A 21,982-nucleotide genomic window follows, 5' to 3' on the forward strand; every position below is an offset into this window, starting at 1 on the left:
GGACACACAAGCTGAAACGTCAAGACTGGGCCAAGAAATATCTCAAGACTGGTTTTTCTAAGGTTTTATGGACTGATGAAATGAGAGTGAGTCTTGGTGGGCCAGATGGATGGGCCCGTGGCTGGATTGGTAAAGGGCAGAGAGCTCCAGTCCGACTCAGATGCCAGCAAGGTGGAGGTGGAGTACTGGTTTGGGCTGGTATCATCAAAGATGAGCTTGTGGGGCCTTTTCGGGTTGAGGATGGAGTCAAGCTCAACTCCCAGTCCTACTGCCAGTTTCTGGATGACACCTTCTTCAAGCAGTGGTACAGGAAGAAGTCTGCATCCTTCAAGAAAAACATGATTTTCATGCAGGACAATGCTCCATCACACGCGTCCAAGTACTCCACAGCGTGGCTGGCAAGAAAGGGTATGAAAGAAGAAAAACTAATGACATGGCCACCTTGTTCACCTGATCTGAACCCCATTGAGAACCTATGGTCCATCATCAAATGTGAGATTTACAAGGAGGGAAAACAGTACACCTCTCTGAACAGTGTCTGGGAGGCTGTGGTTGCTGCTGCATGCAATGTTGATGGTGAACAGATCAAAACACTGACAGAATCCATGGATGGCAGGCTTTTGAGTGTCCTTGCAAAGAAAGGTGGCTATATTGGTCGCTGATTTGTTTTTGTTTTGTTTTTGAATGTCAGAAATGTATATTTGTGAATGTGGAGATGTTATATTGGTTTCACTGGTAAAAATAAATAATTGAAATGGGTATATATTTGTTTTTTGTTAAGTTGCCTAATAATTATGCACAGTAATAGTCACCTGCACACACAGATATCCCCCTAAAATAGCTAAAACTAAAAACTACTACCAAAAACATTCAGCTTTGATATTAATGAGTTTTTTGGGTTCATTGAGAACATGGTTGTTATTCAATAATAAAATTATTCCTCAAAAATACAACTTGCCTAATAATTCTGCACTCCCTGTACAAACATGACTGCCACACTTCACGTTTAGTGTGAATCATCATAAAGAAACAGACGACAGCATAAATGATCCAGGAGACTCCTGCGTTTCCATGCTGGGAAACCTTAAGAGATCATTGCTTCATTCCACCTTAAAACACAAAGCTTTAGCGAAACAGCCGTCTCGTCTTTCACTGTGCGCTCTCTCCTCCCTCAGCTGTAATCCACCGCCCGTAATGGCGTTTTAAAAAACAACACTGGTCTTTATTTCTCCTCGCTTTCTGCCTTCAGCATCGCCTTTCATTAACTCGCCTCCAAAGTCATCAACAAGACACAAAAGGCAAAACGCCAGTTTCCAGAGACGCTGAATAGACCTTAACTGGAGGAAAGAAACACTTCAAGCTGCGAAGACAAACAGGAAGTGAGGGAGAACGCAGCCCAAACAGCTGCTCGTTTGTGTCTTCGTGCCTCTCAATCAGCGCTGTCAGGAGAAGTTGTTGTTTGTGATGAGTCTCTTTCCATTGAATTTATTCTGTAACCCTGCAGCTCTGATTGGGCTTTCACTGTCTGACTTTACTCATGATGAAAAACTGGAGAGGTCTTTCTGCTTCCGCTCAAAACCCTCTCGAGGCTTTCTTTTCATGCCGAGCGTCATCTTCTCCTCGCTTCTTTTCTGTTTGATTGAAGACAAAGAGTTCTTACGGACGTACAGACGCCATCTTCTCTCTTCAAAGCTATCGAAGACTCTTTACGTTTTGGTATTTTTAACTGGCAGCATCTTGTTGTGTAACTAAACATAAAGCTAGCAAGACTCAAGCACTACACCTGCTTACAATTCAATAACAGTAAGTGTAATGATAGCGGTTTTAGGAGATGAATCCCATCCATAACCCTCAAACGCATGCTTTATTGTCAGGAAACGCTTCTGCTTTTCCTTATTTCCTCTTGTTTTACATACTCTAAATTCATTTTCACCTTAAAAATGATACATTCAGATTCAGAACATTTTCTTTTTTAAATAAATTGTTTCCCAGCTCTCGTCCTGCACTAGAAAATCATCCACAATGACATTTGCTTGGCAGCTGAAATAGACGTACCTTTTTTTTTTGAGAAACACTGTATTTATATAAAAGCTGTAACTTTGGCAGTTGGTACACAGGCTTTGTTAAAATATCAATAAATCGTACTGCACACAGTTTGTGACGATACATAACAAAGCAAATAGGTCTGTGAAGGTTCTCAGTCATCCAGGTCATCGTAGTCAAAGGAGCTTGACAGGATTCTCACTGAACCTGAAAAGAGAGTATTAGCCATCCTTCACTGCGCACATTAACGCTGTGGATAAAAACATCAAGTTCACCAGGGAAGACACAAAGGACAACTATTTGCCTTTCCTGGACTGCGCTGTGCACATTGAAGAGAACGGCAAATTCAACATCGAAGTTTACCGGAAGCCCACACACACGGACCAGTACCTCCTCTTTGACTCCCATCACCCTTTGGAACACAAACTTGGAGTAATTAGGACCCTACACCACTGGGCAGAACATTTTCCCTCTAAGCCTGAAGGAAAAAAGAAGGAACACACACATGTAAAGGAAGCACTCAAAACCTGCGGCTATCCTAAATGGGCGTTCTTAAAGTCAGCAAAGAGGCACAGAAAAGAAGACCAGACACCAGCGAGGGAGGATAAGAAGGACAGACGCAACAACATTGTCATCCCCTATGTAGCCGGTGTATCAGAAAAACTCAGGAGAGTTTTCTCCAAGCATGACATCCCAGTGTATTTCAGACCCAGCAACACGCTCAGACAAAAACTGGTTCACCCGAAAGACAAAACGCCAAAACACAAACTTAACAATGTGGTGTATGCTGTACAGTGCAGCGAGGAATGCCCAGACCTCTACATTGGAGAGACCAAACAGCCACTTCACAAGCGCATGGCACAACACAGAAGAGCCACCTCCACAGGACAAGACTCAGCAGTCCATCTGCATCTTAAGGATAAAGGACACTCTTTCGAGGATGCCAATGTTCACATTTTGGACAGAGAGGACAGATGGTTTGAAAGAGGAGTGAAAGAAGCCATCTATGTCCACTGTGAGTGACCATCTTTGAACAGAGGCAGGGGTTTACGACACCAACTCTCTGCCATCTATAATCCAGTTTTGAGATCCCTTCCCAGACGCCTTAACGCCCACTCACATCCTGGGCCATCTGACCTCAGGAATTCGCATGATAAGGTGGGACCAGGTTTCACAATGAACATACCCGAAACTCTGGCTGATTGGGACCCACACCCAGTTTCACACCTTGGCTCAGGCGATTAGAGGATCATCAGGGGGTCCTTTTGTCCCTCTGTGGGGGGTTACTCCCACTAGGTTTATATCTGGGACTCTCCACCATTTGACCTTAGAACTGAAGAAGCTTCTCGGATGAGAGGTGAAACGTCTTCAAGCAACTTAAAGAAGTCCAGACACTTTTCTTTGCAAGCTCCTTTGACAACAAAGCAAATATGGCCCGTTTCTCCACTGAGCTTCTCATCCTGTGGATAGACTCAAACTCATCATCAGTTGCTGTTTTCAGACTGACTCTGCTGCATGAAGATGGCAATAAACTTCCAGTAAAACAGAGTTAATCAGTCTGTGATTGAATGGGGTCAAGTTGGCTGGTATTGACTGCTTACATTAAGACTCCAGCCAGAAGCTCGCAGATTAGAAAGATAAATTCCTCCACAAAGTGATGTAGAGATGTAATTGCTGCAACATGTTGATTTAATGACAAATGACCTAAGCGGCTTGCTTTTATGTAAGACTATAACCAGCTGAGTTGAGTCACCTACCGGACAGAGATGCCTCACAAACAAGTTGAGCTCACTGTTGCTGTAACATGTTGACGATCCGTGTTTTTAACTTGACTTTAAATAAACTTTGTCTGAGAGTGACTGCAGTCAGAGTCAGAACACCAAATGTGGTTGCACGGAGGTCGTAGGTACTGAAATTGCAACTTCTTGGTAACTTGCCTAACTACTTGCAATCGGTTGCCCATTGTGAAAAGATCAAATGCAATCATCAGGCAACTGCCAACTTTTCTCTAGTGCGATTGATCTATTAGGAGAAGACTACAGTGACTTGTGTATTTCTAAAGTGAGACTATAAATGGTAACAATTTTATGAAGAATGACCATCTTTGCAAATTAAGTAGGTATGGCAGATTGGGGGCATTTCTGGGGTGTACCCGCCTCTCTCAGTTTGATAGCTGGAGTAGGCTGCTGCCCCCCACATCTCTGAAAATGGGTGGATGGATGAAGGGATGCTTGGATGTCATTTGCATGGCAGCTGACATAGACATAAATGAACCTTACAGTATGGAAACATTGTAGTCATTGTACATTGTAGTGCTTAAAAAAAATCAATAAAAGCTTTGGACTTCCTGAAATTCATCAGTAAATCATACAAAATACACTACGTGACAGTAATATGAGATATCTCCACTGAGCCACCGTGGCCCTCATAACTATTGGGGCCGTTTTTAAGTCTGAGCAGTGCCTCATAGTTTGTTATTTGTTGGTAACTGAACGATTACTGCCATCAGACTTAACACATGAATGAATATACAAGTACATTTTTGTATCTGAAGTTCACGTTGGTGTTTTTGAATCTGCTGACTGACTTGACTAAATTCTAGCATCTCTCAGTTCTCAGTCTTCTACAAGAAGGGTTTTGTATATAAGATGGTGTGCAGAGCCTGTGATGATAGCTTAGTATTCAGGTGTGATATTAATATTCTGCACGTTGATCACATGTATGCTTTATCCTCTGTGTATTCGCGCCTGTAAAGTGGACTCGGTGTGAGTCGCTGTGTATCCACAGCAGCTTTTTCCCCCCTCTCATCTGGATGAATTTTAAGTAGCACCACATTCTTGAAGATCCACATTTTAATGAACAAAACCTTGTGCGTGTCGCCGCCGCTCCTATCGCTCCCGCCGATCGCACATTAGAAAGGGAAACTTAATTAAAAAGATATCACAAAAGGCTGTCGGGCTAAACTCGCCTTTTCAATTACACTTTCTTTGTCGGTTTAAAGCTCTCAATCAGCAAACATCCCGACGGCTGCCTCATCCTGAACGCTCGCTATCTGTTTTCCTGCTGATGGTTCAGTGACCAGAGATCTGCAGGTCTGAGCCACAGTGTATGCATCATACAGTCCAATAACATGTTATCACTCTGGCTGTGTTTGTATGGCAGAGCAGGTGATGCACACAGAATTAAATACACACATTAAGGGGCTTTTTTAAAACTTATTTACAAGATATTTTTTGAAAATACTTGAATACTTTATGTAAATCTGCAGTTATCGATTCTTTTCTTCTTCTTTTTTGATTACGCGAAAAGCAGCACTCACAAAATTTAATTAGATCATTTTATATCAGGCCATAAAATTACCTTTTCTTAATCTTTAATTTTAATCTCGATTGATGAATTTTGTGATTACACACAGCTTTAAGATGATCTATTCTGCTTCTTCTTACTTCCTGTCATATATCTGATGTTTCACTGGCGGAGGCTCATATTGTGAGGTCAGTGTATGTACAGTAAGGCTTGTGAGCCAAAAGCTCAGGCTGCTCTAAACATTCAGCTCATCACAGTTTTTTACACTCTTACATATGTGTGATGTCATCAGAGGCACAGAAGCCCCACCCACACACTGTTCAAACTTCATGTTCATGAGAGGCAGCCAATGGGGGAATGGGGGAGGAGCTAACACAGCTTGTTTCAGCTAAGGCCCAGTATTGAGACGTTGGGAGTGTCCAAATTCATAGGCTGCATCCTCCTGAGGACCCGGCCTTCGCGGTCTACGTGGGCCAGGTCCTCCGAAGGCCGGAAGTGAGCGGCTGTGAAATTGGACGGTCTAGCCTTCAGATTTGCGTCAGGAGCTGTCTCGGTGGAGTTTAATAAACTCAGCCATCTGCTCCTTGCTATCTAAAATTTAACAGGACAGTGGCGTAAATTCTCGATCATCTCACACTTCTGTTTAATCAGTTTGACATTTATTCAGCTGTAATCTTAGCCAAACTGATTTACTCACGAACAAATTAAACGCCAAAAAAAAAAAAAAAGCCAGACAATAACATTTTAAAGTTATGTAGGTGACTTATATATCATGTTTAACCTGAGTAGCGAAAGACCGCGGGTGGTCTGCAAACAATGTGTTGGGAGTCCAGCTGTAGTGAGCCTCGACCTTCCGGTTAGCTATCGAGCTGGTGGGTAACAAACGTCAATGAAAACCTCTGAGTATTTTTGCAAATATGCGATGTCTTGATAAACCAAGCAGATATTTGAGGTTTACACAGCTACATTTTCGCCTGAAAATATGTTAAAAGTTTATTTTGTGACCCAGAAAGAGTAATAAGAGTAATAGTAAAACTAAGTAGCTGCCGCCTGGAATTGGCTGGGCCATGGTATGAATTCTGGGATATGGTGGACCGCGAAGGATACACCCGACCCATCCTTCAAATCTGGGGAAAAGGAGGACGCATTTGTCGGCCGCATTTGTCGGAGGCTACGAATTTGGACAGCCTTTGTTGCGTCGCTGTGTCGTAATTGGCCGACAAATGCGGCCTCGGGAGGATGCAGCCCATGAATTTGGACACGGCCTTTGACTACTAATTGTGTGACATTAGGCTGTCTGCCACTTTGGACATGTGACAGTGAGGTCAAGTGGGTAAAATGATAAAAATTATGTATCCCTTGACTGGTTGGTGAGTTTTTGTTGCCAGTTAGGTGAAACTGGTCCTGAATATCTGCAAACCACTTGTTGTAGTTGAAAAGTGTCTATGCAACCTGCAAAAACCTTCCTTGGCATTGATTTGGTCACTAGGAGACCGCAGTAGTCGCCTCTAGAACTCATACAATTATAAAAAGCACCCGTGTACCATGCTGTAATGACATATATAACTGAAGAATAAAATGTGGAGCAGGAAAATGTAGAGCATATTAAGAATACCACGTGACCGTGATTGTTTTTCAGGTCGGAGGTCGTGTTTCCCCCCCAGTATTCATATCGGAGTAAATTTGATTTTAATGTTCTTTAGCTCCTTAATATTCAAGCGTTTTGGGTTTTTTCTTGTATGTTTGTAGCTTTAGTGGCTGTTTATTTAAAAAAAAGGGAAATCATATTTTCATATATAGATGATTCTTTTAACAATTTCAGTATTAGTACCAAATTTTCACCACAGGTTCAAAAACACTGTCCACGGTACAATAGCAGTACTTTATAAGCCACCGTACATTTTATGCATGTAGCCGTCATCATTATAAAGATAATATGAAAAATTCCTGCAGGGTTCAAACTGTTAAAATCACTTCTTAAAGCTACGATCATATCTCAGGACCAGAAAACCAGATCAATACGTTTGATAAAGACATTTCCAGGGACTAATGAAGAAACGTGGACAGGCCACTTTCTTCAGCTGACAGCCGCTGCATCGCTTTTTATTCCATTTTATTTTTTTCTTTATAGTCATAAAACACCTGCAGTGCGACATTAAAGTGATATTATAATAAGAAGCAGGAGCAGCAGAGGGAAGAGGAAGACAGGAAGCTGCAGAGTGAAAGCTGATTTGTGGAGGATGCCTCGCAGCGGTGATCCCTCCTCCTCCTCCTGCAGCTCGTCAGGGTTTGATGTGGCAGAGCGAGGCGAGCGGCAGCGTTCGACCTCTCAGAGCAGAGAGAGAAAGAGAGGGAGACAAGCTCATTTCAGGGCCGACTAATTTCTCCATTATAGGTGTGCAATTATCCCAGTGTGACTGCAAACACAGATAGGAGGGCATCACAGAGGTAGGAGGAAGGGATGAGCAAGGGATGACGAGGGGGGACGGGTGGAGGGGAGATATGAGTGAAGGTAGAAGAGGTCTTCAGAAGTTTCTCATCTCTTAATTGTGATCAGCGAGGAGAGTTTAGCAGATGAATTTGCCTGGGGGCCGGAAATGCTCTGACTGTCTGACTTTAAGCGTGGAAACCTTTCTGCATCGCTACACCGAGGCCGTCCCCACGTTGATCATGTGCTTCCAGTTAAGATTAACTTTTATATTATTCCAAAGGGAAATTACTGTTAGCAGAAAGATAATGTACACAATGGAAACATGCACACATGACAGGTATCCAAGGAAAGATAACACGCAGGAGGTAAAGAAGCCAGACAACAGAGAAAAGAATAATTAATAGGAATTAAGTTAAAAAGAGGCTCAGCGTGAACTCAGAAAATCATTTAAAAGACAAACTGATTGCATGTGGACATGATGACAGTGTTCACTTTACCAGCCCTGGTCTCAGAGCCTTTCTGTTGTTCCGTGATGGCTCCTTTTACACCGTGTCTCCTGTATCTGCTCACGTTTCCTGCTCTGCTGTTGTCTCATCAATCTGCTGTAAAGAGATTACAATTAGCTAATCAAACTAATCAAATGCAAATGTTTTGATATGTCACAGTATTTTACACATTACTTATTTATTTTATCCACTGATTCAACCAATTTGAACACATGAACAAATATGATATTGCAGTATATAAATTCACTCTTTCCTGTTGAAGAGATGTAAAAGGTCACTACTGGAGGTTCTTGGATGAACTGATGACATTGTTGGTTTCTGGGTACAGACCAATATTTAATGCTGATGTAAATGTTACAGATGCACATTAATCGCCATTTAATATGGAAAAAGTTTGAGTTCTATGCGTCCTCTGTCAAATATTGGTCTTATCATATCCTCTTTTGTTGACTTATTCTGTTCCTTTTAATTTTGCATGAAGCATTTTAATATTAACTGCTGTTACACAGTTTTTGTCTATTTTTTGTATTTGTCTATTTCTGATTTGCTTCACAAAAACTGTTCTGTGTACTGTCTTCAAATGTTGCTGTTATATTTCATGAATAAACAATGAGAAGGGAATGTAACACAGTAGATTAACCACTAAATATAATCTTCTTCATGGCATACTGAGTACACAGACATGCATATCTTTGAATAGCACAACTGTAAATCGGAATATTACACAACATATACTTTAACAAAGAGTTCATGTTTTTCTTACAAACTAACATTATTTACACAGAGTGCATGTTAAGAGTAATTGAATTAGTAAATAAAATATATGACTAATATAATGATATCGATATAATAGTTAGAGATGGCACGATACCACTTTTTTATGTCCGATACCGATACCGATATCATAAATTTGGATATCTGCCGATACCGATATGAATCCGATATAGTGTTTTTTAATCAACAAAACTGTTTTTTAAAATATCTTGCTGCATTTTGCAAGTCTGCAAGTTCATACTCAAGTTTAAAACAACAACTACACTAAAGCTATTCTGTTATACCTGTATACAAAAAAAATATTTCATAGTTCAGCAATACTGATCAATCTAATAAACTTAAACCTACACCATCCTCCCTATTCTGGTATTTTAAAGAGTACTTAGCGTAAATATTAAGCAACCTAACTAATAGGGTTCCAACTCCCAGCAACAACAAAATTAAATAAATAAAAAATAGGGAACCACCCCTCACGCGCCACCTCATGATGCTTAATCGACGTAATCAACCTTAATTTGATGCAGTGTGAAAAAAAATGCACAGAAATCAATTATTTTTCAAGAAATATTAAATAGATTCAACATCTTTCTTCAACAAAATTGCAGACTGCACAGATGGTACCTTCCCAAAGTAAAAAGTACTATAGCTTACTAGGGTATATATATTAGACTTAATAGTCACTATATACAGTAATTGACTTCTATTCATTTTACATCAAATTAAAACTTTGGGTGTCAGATAATTATTTATTAAAAGCTAGACATTTTAAATGAGAATAAGAAAGAAAAGTATGTCTTTGTGCCCCCTTTTCCCAGTTAATGCCCTATCGGCCCCCCTGGCTAAACTTTGCTAGATCCGCCCCTGCACAGTTACCAGCCGTCAGCTACGTAGAAAAAGATCCTGGTGTAGAAATTAATATTAAATAAATTCTAACAACAGCTTATCAAGCTTAAACGTGCTGCTGTTGTTCAGCCGCTGGTTTGCTCTTTCTGGCGCAAAGTGGACCAAAAACAAACGAGAGACAGACTCGCGACAGAAAAGCCGATCAGCTGATTTAAGCAGTTTCACGATTGAAGTAGCAGCCGGAGAGCGAGAGGCAGTCGCTTGTTAAGCTTAACGTGGGAATGCTTTACAAACATTCAGAGATGGACTTACACACTTGCTTTACTTCTCTCGGGGATAACTTTGTCGGAGATGAAATGCCAGGTTGCTAGCGAAGCTCCACATGCTATCCAGACCACTGACAGGTCCCGCATGCCACAGCTGCTCTATCACGTGATGCATACTGCTCCGACTGCTAACGTTCTGAGGTGAGTTACGGCGTGTTGCAAGTTTTGTGAGGTGCTTTCGTGATATTTAATGGATCGGATTACATTTTTTATTTTTCTCCGATATCCGATCCAGTAATTTAGGTCAGTATCGGACCGATACCGATACGTAATATCGGATCGGTCCATCTCTAATAATAGTAATATTCTCCTTATATACAGTTACTTTTAGTTTAGGTTTAGCTTTGCTTTGTACATGGATTGATTCTACAGATGGAGTCACTGGCAGAATGAGAGGTCTTCTTCACATAGAGGCAGTTCTCAGCTACGATCTAGAAATGAAATAAACTTGTGTATTTAACTGGGCTTGTCCGTTGTTATTTATATATTAGATCCTGTTGTTTAATAGCAAAGTTAAATAGATTTATTTAACATTATTATGCCAATTACCCTCGCTGTTGACAATATTGAGAAGTACAATATTTTAAAGTGTTAATTTGCTGTTTTAAGTGAGTACTTTAACTACCACTGAAATCCTGTTGATGGCTACTCATGAGTTTAACACTGCTTCAATAACAACTGCGGGTTCACGAATGATCCAGATTTAATTCAGTGAAATTTAGGTTGACAGTACAATGTTGTACTGAGAGGATTTTGATCATAATAATGTTACCATGTAAGATGGTTAGCCAGCTAACGATAAGTTAGCTACATTACACAAAACTGATGATGAGTTTAGAATGGTCAGTCCCCAGACTTTGGATGACTTAGCCAAGTTTACTCCTTCAAGATAGCATTTTTCCATACGAAGAGGCAAAACTCATCTTTGTTATGACCGCTTCACATTAGCGGTATGCTCTGTGCTGAATGCTAGGTTGAGCTAATGGCAGAAAATTCAGGTTGAGGTGACCATTAGCAGGGAAAGTTAGCATCAGCTAGCATTAGCCAGCTCAGGGTGGGATTTGCAGTGTTGCCAAACTTAGCGACGTTGTCACTATATTTAGCGAGTTTTCAGACCCCCTTAGCGACTTTCTTTCTAAAAAGCGACTAGCAACAAATCTGCTGACTTTTGCTGGCATTATTGGAGACTTATGACGACTTTTTGACGTGAAAGCACGTATCGCTCTTACTCTCAACAAGCAGCGCTCACATGCAGCGGATAGTCCTCACGCAGCAGTCACCCCTAGCTGCTGTCAGAGCAGGAGATGTCCCCCCCCCCTCCACACGTCCAAACTGCAAATGAATCACACATGAGTTGCGCCGCTCGCACCCTGACTGTAACGCAGTGCAGAAGCAGTGGTAAATGTACATCTTTCTTTGTCTAAAATAAATCAGTGCACTAAAATACATAATTCCAATCATTGAAAACTTAGAAATTGGATGTCCTTGCAGAGCCTTAACTCCATCTTGTACTTCCGATATGGACTGAAGATACCTGGTGACGCTTGCTATGAACACCAGCTGCCTGATAATGTTTTGCAGCTTTTTGGCACACCAGCTATTTGTCTCTTCTTTGTCCATTTCTATTGTTAATGTAGTTTGTTAACAACATTATTGCTAAAAATGTTTTTCTTTTACTGTTACTTTTTGTGGATCACTAGGCTTAAAACTACTTAAACACAGAAACACACACAAAGTAACTCCGCCGGAGTGCCTATTTCGGATAAAGGAGGAGGGTTGGAATTGGGACATTAAAAAAAAAAAATTGCTAAAAGAAATTTAATTTGTAGTTCTAAATATATTATAAATGCATTTAGGGTGTTTTTCTTACTGACTTTATGTCTCTTCGATAATGTTATTCCTCTCTCCTACAGCGTTGATTACAATTACGTAAGCATGACCAATTATGCAAATTAGACCATGATGTCATTTAGCGACTTCTAGGGACTTTTAGGACAGCCAATAGCAATTTTCCTTACTGAGGAGTTGGCAACGCTGGGGATTTGTCCTGAAAACTAAACAGTTCCACCATAAATCAGATGCCGTGCAGATTATAACTCAACTGATGGTTAAATTCTATTTAACGAGATGGCCTTCATTAGATAATACAATTTTTTCTTTTTTTGTGGCTAATGTTAGGTAACCTGCAAACAAAAGCAAATTTCTTAATATGCAGTGTACGAGCTAGCTAGTTAACCTTAGCTTGCTTGCTCACTAAACTTATCTAACCTATCTTTGTCCTTATATATGTAAGCTTTGCTAGGAGCCAGTTGTTTAAAGACGTTAGTGATTATTGGATTCCGTTTCTAAGCTAATGTTAGGTAATGTTGCTAACTGTACCAAGACACTTGGAGCATAAACATCATGTCCTTTAGATTTTAATGGAAAGTTTAAGCCATATACAGTCACTGTAAAAAGAAAGTACACCTACTTACATTCTTTATACACCATGCCAGTAGAAATCATTCCAGAATTAAGTGAGTTAGAAAAGTTACGTTACAGTGATACTAAAAAGCACTTAATATGTATATGCCTACTAGCATACATTTTAATCAAATTAAAGTTTTAACTTTGAGAGTAGAAGGAATAAAAAATACTGACCAATCCAGGAGAGGGCGCTCACTTCTAAAAACTACTGCAAAGAGAAAGCTAATGAACCTGTTAGTTTGATGCTTTAATATATTTAGATTTGAATAAACAACTCTTGAATGATTGCTGATGGTACTGCACTGTTCGGACTGATATAAATTCAAGGTTGTCATTATTTCTTTATTTTTATTTCATAACATTAATGTTGAAATGGTAATGTGATTACACAGGGTCACCTCTGCTGTGTGTCAATAATCTTAACCGATGTAAATATTCATATTACCGTCTCAGTACTGATGAGGACCTGGTGTACACTGTTTAGCATTTTAACCGATATGGTCAAAGTTTTCTTTTTTTGTTTTATACTTCTTACATGCACATCCATTTTGGTAATCAATTCTTCTTTTTTTGATCAATTTTCTTACATTTTTTAAAGTGTACAATTAAACCTAACACATAAGAGCATCAGATTCATCTAGCAAGGGGAAAGCAAAATGGATTGTGTACATTTTTTATGATTCATTACTTTGAAGGCTCCTGAAATTTTCGTAGCCTGAGTGAGTCCCCATAAACCCCATCGTCTCTACTATAAATCACACTTAAAATCCTTTGATTTTCTCAAAAATCAACAGTGCAACTTATGATCCGGTGCACCTTATGTATGAATTCTGGTTGTGCTTACTGACCTCGAACCGATTTTATGAGGTGCACAGCGCTCAAAAATCTGTCAAAAAATGTTGAAGTATGACTTTGGTAAGCTACGAAGCTGCACCGCTTCATGGATTGTCGGAGCATTACGGCTACCGTAGTCAGGAGCCTTGTGGAGTAATTTGGGTCCAAAACTCCATCTGCTTCAGGTCACAAATTCAAACAAACACTGCAGCATCACTAAGAGTCAAAAACTGTCTAAATCCTTTCATCTTTAATAAAATGATCAGCGTTGCTGCTTTACCAGGTGTAACAATGAAGTTTAACATCCAGGCATCCATGAAAAGAGAATTTATTAAATTTAATGGAGTTAGAAGTTAGCAGGAAGTTAGCTCGCTAGTTTCCACCTAAACATGATATATCATGTTCTGACTGAGAGATTTCTGAAAAAAATGAAGCGTACAGCTCTGCTATCACTTCCAACATAAATGAAGACAGAAAACTAAACAGCAGTGACGTTTGTAGGATTACTGAAGTTGGGCTACCTTGTATATAATGATGTGCTACGTGATCGCTAGTGACACAGCTATGTCAGCATAGCATGAACAGTGAAGCTGGAGGATGAATGGTAACTTTTTTCCACTCGATAAAAGTTAACGTGGGGGTTCCCGATGGTCAGGGACAAATGCAATTGCATGGCAGGATGCTGTAAACTGACCAAACTTCAGTCAGGAGAACAACTGAGATAATCCATCCACAATACGAGGTTAGTCATTAATATACTGCAACAACATGGGAATAGAGCAGCTGCGAGAGAATTCAACATTAATGAATCAATGGTACGGAAATGGAAGTAGTGAGAAGAATGAGTTGACTAAAGTTTGACTTATTTAACTGTTTTGTTTCACTTAATGCACCTTATGGTCGAAAAAAACGGTAGTGTTGCTCACTGTTGAGTTGCCCTTTGGATGGATTCAAAGGTCTGCACACAGGCATCAACTACATAGTTCATCGACAGTGCGGTTCATGTTTAACATGAACATCCACCACTGGATGACAGGAAATAACGAGAAGCAGGTCCATTTTGGTGAATCTAGAATATGATACATTTTTTTTCACTACATATGATAATGTGTGTCACTTGATGGTTGAAATGTATCAAAGGACCCTTGAACGAGTCAATAAAACCAAACTTTTAATAATCAAAACATGCAGATATTGCAGTCCAAGATGTCTCTTTATGTATGAAAAGTGTGAAAATCACTGATAGAAAATCTGCTGTAATAATGTCACTAAGTGCTGCTGTTCATTTTGTGTCTACAAAGCAGCAGCTGACTTGCAGATCTGCAGTCTGTACAGTGTCAGCGCTGGCCTGCTGTTGAGTCTTTTTTTCTAACATCTGTGGCAATAAACTGTGCTGTAATAATTGGTGAACAGTGCAGCAGCTTCCTTCTATCTCTCTTTAATATGCGTCGTTTTTTAATGCTTCGGTTATTTAAATGGATTCAGTCAACTTTTAACACCCGGAGTTCGTTGTCTGTGCACAAATCTGCAATGTGTTACAGCAGAGTATTCCATGAGTGTCTGTGTGTGTGTCTTGATGTGGTCCATTTATATGAGTCTGTTCTGTGGTGGTTTGATGAAGCTGCTTCCTGACACTTTGCTGCAGGGCTTCTTTATAACTGCATGCAGATTTGCGAGATTTCACAGAGGTGAAGACAGTTTAATGTGTTATTGTGCTGAGATGAACAGTTTCAGAGGAAGTATAGTTGAGCACATTTTGAGTTTTAATGTACGAAAATGTAAGTGCTCTTTTTATCATGTGATTTTCCGGCAAGGCGTTTCCTTCCTCAGAATGCAGCTCGTTGGGTGTTTCTTGTTTAACACTATAAAACAACGAGCTTAGAGGCTATTTAAAATATATTAAAGTAGGCTTGCAAAAACTTTATAAAGGCTAAAGGGGTTGGATTGCAGAGGGACATCTAACAGTTATGATCAATTATGTCATTATGAAAGACCTGGCTGAATGGAAGCATGCATATTGAAAACAATAGTGGGCCCGTGATAGAGCCTTGAGGAACACCATAGTTAAAATGGGAATGCTATCAAATCTGAGCTTGGCTGTTAAAAATATATTATTGCAGACTTGTTAGATCTTTATTTGTTCTTTAGTGTCTCTAAAGCCTGACTAAAAAATTTAAAAGTATTATTGCTATTTATAAAAGAAACTGAGCTGAAATTAAATAAAGCAACATGATTCCAAACTGCTTTTTTAAAAGAAACTTTGTAAAATTAACACAAGGTAAAGAACAGTTAATAACAGATGGCCTCTTAGTACAATTAACTTCAAAGAAGCAATATTACTGGTCAGATAAATATATTAAAAAATGCTCCAAAAGTCTCCAACAACACAACTCAGTCCAGAGATCCAGTTCAGAGACTCCCCATACAGCTGTTACGAAGGGAGAAATTAGAAAAACACGTTGAAAACAAAGTTCAGGCACTGGTGTAATTGTGTGCGGGGCATTTTCTTTCTTTACTTAAAATGTAAAAAAAAAACCCCAAACAAAATAAAACAGAATTAGAAAATTCCAAAACACATAAAAGAGGAAATGCAAATCAGCCTATACAGCCTGTCCTACTGATAGTGATGTGCGATACCACTGATTTTCTTTCCGATCTGATACCAAGTAATATTCAGGGTGGTATCGACGATACTGATCCAATACCAATACTTTGTACAAAAACTTATTTTATTTATTGTATCTCAAATTATAGCATCATAATGAGTACAGGACATCAGATTACTTGTTCTTATCACTTAATAATGCAGAATTCATCATATAGAAATAAAAAAAACCTGAAGTTGTGTGCTATTTGAACACCTTGCCTGCCTGCAGCACTAAAGGACTCCATGAGAGAGGTCTGTCTCGCCCTAGCAGCACCTGTCCGTGTCCTCCTCTTCAGTTCGCCTCAACATACGCTCGTCATATTCTGTGATATGATTTACTCTGAGGTGTTTGACAAGGTTAGTGATGTTGCCACAATCATACATGCCAACCCTCCCGATTTTTCCAGGAGAATACTGAATTTCAGTGCCCCTCCCGAAAATCTCCCGGAGCCACCATTCTGCCGAATTTCTCCCGATTTTCCACCCGGACAACAAAATTGAAAAACCATATCGCAGAATTCATAGCGCGGCCCAGCCAATTCCAGTTTCCAACAATGGCGCCAGCGACTTAGTTTTAATATTACTCTTATTTCTCTTTCTGGGTCGCAAAAAAACTTTTAACATATTTTCAGGTGAGAATGTAGCTGTGTAAACTTCAAATATCTGAGCTGACCGACACATGGTCTTCAAACCCCCACGGTCTTTCTTGGGTTAAACATGATATATAAGTCACTTTGATAACTTAAAAATGTTATTGTTTGGCTTTCTCAGTGTTTTATTTGTTCGTGAGCAAATCGGTTTGGCTGAGATTAAAGTTATTAGATTAGATTAAATTAAATGTAACTTTATTAATCCCTCGGAAGGGTTCCTCCGGGGTTTTCACACAGCTGAATAAACGTCAAACAGAAAATGATTAAACAGAAGTGTGAGACCGTCGAGCGTTTACGCCAGAGCCCGGTTATATTTTAGATAGCAAGGAGCAGACGGCAGTTTCACTCCACCGAGGGAGCTCGTGCTGTACTACCCGGCTTTCTTTAGACCGCGAAGGCTGGGTCCTCAGGTGGAAGCAGCCTCTGAATTTGGACATTTATGCAGCCGTATTTCGCACATGACTATGAAAGGCGGAAGAGGAAGTAGTTCCTTTGAATGTAGACAATCTGAATGTTATAGTTTCTTTCCACTGTGTTCCTGTTAATGATAAACTACAAATTTACCCTAAATTACTAAAATATCGATATTTTAATGTGAGAATCGATTCTAGATCATAAATGATTGGTATCGGAGGAATTGATATTTCAAGATCGATCCGCACATCACTACCTACTGATCCTCCACTCTGAGGAGTCTGGAGGCCATGTAAGGTGTTAGGAGTTGGAGCCACACCATGTAGTGATTTAAAAGTAATCAGCGAACGCTTAAATTGGATTCTGTTGCGAACGGGAAGCCAGTGTAATTCTTGGAGTGATATGTTTGAGTGTTTGCGAATCGTCTCACGAGTTGCAGTAATCTAATCTGGAGGAAATGACTGTGTGGATAAGGTGTTCACTTATATTATTTAGAAGAATTGGACTGGCCTGGGGAATATTTCTAATCTGTACAATGCAGGACTGGACTTAGACTTCTGGAGTGCCGGCTGACATTGAGATATCGATGACAATAATGCCTGGTTTTGTAGCAGATTGCTTTGGGTTTGGTTATTAGTCGCCCGTGGTGGGGAATGACACTGTTAGAAATATGATTAGGCCAAATAACAAGTTAAACTGCGAGAACTAAGAGCGCTAATCAAAGAAGCCGTATGTGGGAAGAATTACAGCTGAACAGCGTTTTAGGACTCACGCCCATGCAGCAGAGGCTCGGCCCAGTAAAAATAGTCGATACTTCATCTCTTAACAAGCAGATGAAACATGCTGTAAGCATCAATGTTGACAAATCTAGTCTCAGATTTTTCTCCCACAGCACAGTGTAAAGTTTAAATCAATTCCTGCGTTTTCAAAGAAAAGAAAACGTTAAAGAGCCGTAGCGCCACGGCTGCGTTTGAAGTACCACAGGACTTTAAAAGAAGAGTAACCTCTACTCTCTGGTTTTACTCACTTGTGGATTTACAAGATTCGCAGTCGAGATCCTGTTAAAACGCTTTCTGTCTCTTCGCTCTTCTGTTTCCTCTCCTACTCCTCCAATTAGAGAACTCTCCCAGGATCTGCAACATTTGTCTCCATTAGTAATCTAGGTTATGAGGAGAGAACTGTGCATTGTGGGTAAAGCCCAGATGAGAACTTCTTGGAAGCCTCATACAGAGATCCAATTACGAGCAGTGAGCGGTACAGTGTGAGGGAGGGATGCCGGAGAGAGAATCCCCTCGCCACTCTCAAGCAGCTCGTACTGCTGATTTCAGCAAACGCTATAAATCACACGGTCTGAGCATCGATTAGCTCGGCCCTCCATTACTCTGACTGTGAGTCAGCCAGCAGGGTGGGGTTACATAATCAGCTAAGAGGAAACGCAGAGCTCTTCAGCTCGCATGAAGACACTCTGAGCTCCTCTGCCTGCCTTTAAAGAGAGAGAAGAGAATATTAGTAAAGCCCACAGAGGAGCAAACAGAAATTTCAACATTTTCACCTGTTTGTTAAGAAGATTTAACATTTAATTTTATTGTAGCTGTGCTTTCAACTTGTGCTGTTTTGACTAAATTGATAATTAACACAAAAATCATCAAGAAAGATGGTCACGTTTTTTTGTTGAGAAGCTGCTTTTCACTAATAAGCAGAGAAAGCACATGGAAACGGTGGGGAGGAAGAACTCCCATCTAACAGGAAGAGGGGCAGATACCTGCAGTTTCTTTTAATGTCTACTAAGGCTGGCTCCAAAAAGTCAGTCCCATAGATTCCCATGTTAAAAGACTTTCCATTTTTGCATTGATTTATGTCCATACATACAAAATGAATTTTTCTACTTTTAAAGGCAAAAATGTTCATCTTTTGACGGTTGGGGGGTTGGTGGTTAAGTCATAAATATCATAGATTTCTTTTCATTTTTAAATACTTTATTTTATACCTCTGGGTAACACTGTAGGCCTACTTTGATCTTTACTGTGCAGTTTAATTAAATTCAATTTTATTTATACACTGCTAAATCACAACTGTTGCCTCAAAGCGCGACTAGTGAAACTCACTTCTGTGAGTGCAAATGAAGTTTAGCTGCACATTTAATCCCAGAGATGTGGTCACAGACAAAAAGAAGAAGTGCAGTTTTCACATGCATCTTATTTTTTCTGCACAATAAGGAAAAGCTGCTGCAGCAGTGAAAGAAATATGGCAGCACCACTCTTTGGGATTAAGCTGTAAGAAGTAAATGTGTAAAATTGCAGAACCGGTTCTAGTAGCTTGTTGCCCAGATAGGATGTTTTCTGGGAATGAAAGAATTGTCCTATTTCTTTTTCTACTGTAGTTCAAATGTTACTAATTACAGGGTGGGCCATTTATATGGATACACCGTAATAAAATGGGAATGGTTGGTGATATTAAAGTCCTGTTTGTGGCACATTAGTATATGTGAGGGGGCAAACTCCTCAAGATGGGTGGTGACCACGGTGGCCATTTAGAAGTCGGCCATCTTGGATACAACTTTTGTTTTTTCAATAGGAAGAGGGCCATGTGACACATCAAACTTATTGGTAATGTCACAAGAAAAACAATGGTGTGCTTGGTTTCAACGTAACTTTATTCTTTCATGAGTTATTTACAAGTTTCTCTTTGTTCACAGCGATTGACATGTCGAAGAGGTTAACACGTACTTTGTTGTAGTATGAGTGTAGCAAAAGATAAAAAGCCATCCAGTGGGCTGGATTGGAGTCTCTGGCAGGCTGATTCTGGTCGTATGTTTGGCCCCCCTGTTATAAATACTAATTTGAGCTACAGCTGCTCGTCTGCTGGGTCGGACCACACGGGCCAGCCTTCTCTGCCCATCTGCATCAGCGACCCTTGGCCGTCTACGAACCTGTCGCTGGTTCACCCCTGTTCCTTGGACACTTTTGATAGATACTGACCCCCACAGACCGCAGACACCCCACAGAGCAGCAGTTTTGGACATGCTCGAAGCCAAGCGTCACCGTGTTGGCAAGGACTTCAAACACGTACAGTATTAGTTTTAAGGATGTTTTGTGTTCTTCTGTGTCTGAGACCTTTAAGTGGATAAACTCTGCCTTTACAAATGGCTTAGGGTTAGTGTGAAGCTCTAATGCTGCAGGTTTGTTCCTCCAGCAGCTGCTTCAAGCTGACAGGGAGGACACAGTCACTTTCCAACAGTTTGTCCCTTACTGTACTCACCTGCTGATTATGGTAAGTGTGTGTGTGTGTGTGTGTGTGGACCCCCTCCCTGTCCTGACAGACCGTCGTGTCTCTCCACCAGCTGACAGGTTCAGCTTCAAAGACGAACTGCGAACAAGGACGAAGAGTCGCCCGCTTTTAATCCTCCTGCGTGTTATCGCTGCTCGCAGATCTGTGGCGACGGCGTCACGGCGAGCTGCAGTCATGCGTGGACGATCCTTTCTGAAGCGTACAGAACGTCAGCATGCCAGGCTGAAGGATTATTGGGTCACTGTCATTGTTTGTCAAATATTTGTTCCTGCTGTGTTGGACATGAGATAACATCCATGGAAAACAGAGAAAACAAAGCTGTAAAAACACGATTTCAGCACAAAAAACTTAAAAATGTATATGAATATATATTTTAACATTTTAATTCACTGTATTTTATTTAACTTTGTGGCTAGCATTCTATTCAGATTATGTTCTAGTTTGTTTTTTACTTCTTATTCAGCATGTTATGACATTTTTTTAGCATTTATTTTTAATTAATTTTTAATTAAATTTTTTATTTTATTCACATTTTTATTCAGAATCTGAACTACAGATGAACAAAAAGTTTTAAATCATGTGACCAAAAATAAACTTCAAACAGAGAATCTTGCAGCAGCTGCCACACCAATCACAGGCAGCCGTTACACCTGCTGTGACTGGCTGCAAAAGATTTGCACATCATGTTGGTGGAGCTCCTGTGCCTAAAATGACCATATTAGGAGATCCCCTCATTCAGATATAAAGATCCAAGAGCAGAAAAAACTGTCAACCTGAGTGTTTAGAGCAGTGTGCAGGAAAACATTACTGTACATACTATGACCTCATTATTAGTAGCTGTAGTCATCTTTAATATGAACATCCACATGGGACAGGAGATAAAGGCAAGATTTAGGAAAAGCAGAATATGGATATATACCTCTTGAATTGCCTCCATCAATTCAGCTGATCGAGCCTTGATGGAGGCAAAGCTTCAGTTTCAGTGTGTTGATGCTGAGTTTGAGCAGCTGAGGGGAAAAGCAGCAGCTCTCCAGCAGCTCCTCATCTTTATGTCTGAGTGTGAAATGTCTGTAAGGTTACGAGCCCTCTGAGGGGGAACCGGGCTGTATCAATCTGCAGGAACAGGGCCGCTGCTGCTGAGTGACGGGACTGGTGGCGTGAACCCGCTGACAGGTCAATTATTCCCCCGGCTGAATTACAGTGTATAATATCTAACCCAGCAGAGGGAGCAGAAATGGAAACACCCTGCAGGTAAAATACGCCGCTTCCTATATACGGACCTGCTAGCTCTCCAGCCCCTCCCGCATCTTATCTCAAAATGGCAAAATCAAAGTTCAGTGGTAGGCATGCCCGCCGACACCGTGTTCAGACCTGTGAGCAGCAGCTGTCAGACTCTCATAAGTCAGTGTTGTTGTTTTTCTTCTTTTATTTTAGATGATTGGAGACACAGCAGT

The 21,982-nt window shown here is 40.3% G+C and overlaps 1 long non-coding RNA gene across 1 annotated transcript; it reads right to left on the bottom strand.

Moving 5' to 3' along the window:
- Positions 1–7,302: 7,302 nt before the first annotated feature.
- LOC147337386 (uncharacterized) lies at positions 7,303–18,517 on the bottom strand. The gene is made up of 3 exons (XR_015130814.1): positions 18,268–18,517; positions 8,278–8,382; positions 7,303–7,677 (listed from the first exon to the last, which is right to left on the bottom strand). It is a non-coding gene; the product is annotated as an uncharacterized LOC147337386 (long non-coding RNA).
- Between the last annotated feature and the right edge of the window lie 3,465 nt (positions 18,518–21,982).

This window comes from Aulonocara sp. 'chitande type north' Nkhata Bay, linkage group LG2 (assembly GCF_057382095.1).
Source record: "Aulonocara sp. 'chitande type north' Nkhata Bay isolate Kocher_YH1m ecotype deep benthic linkage group LG2, A_spYH_male_GT1.1, whole genome shotgun sequence".
Taxonomy (NCBI): Eukaryota; Metazoa; Chordata; class Actinopteri; order Cichliformes; family Cichlidae; genus Aulonocara; species Aulonocara sp. 'chitande type north' Nkhata Bay.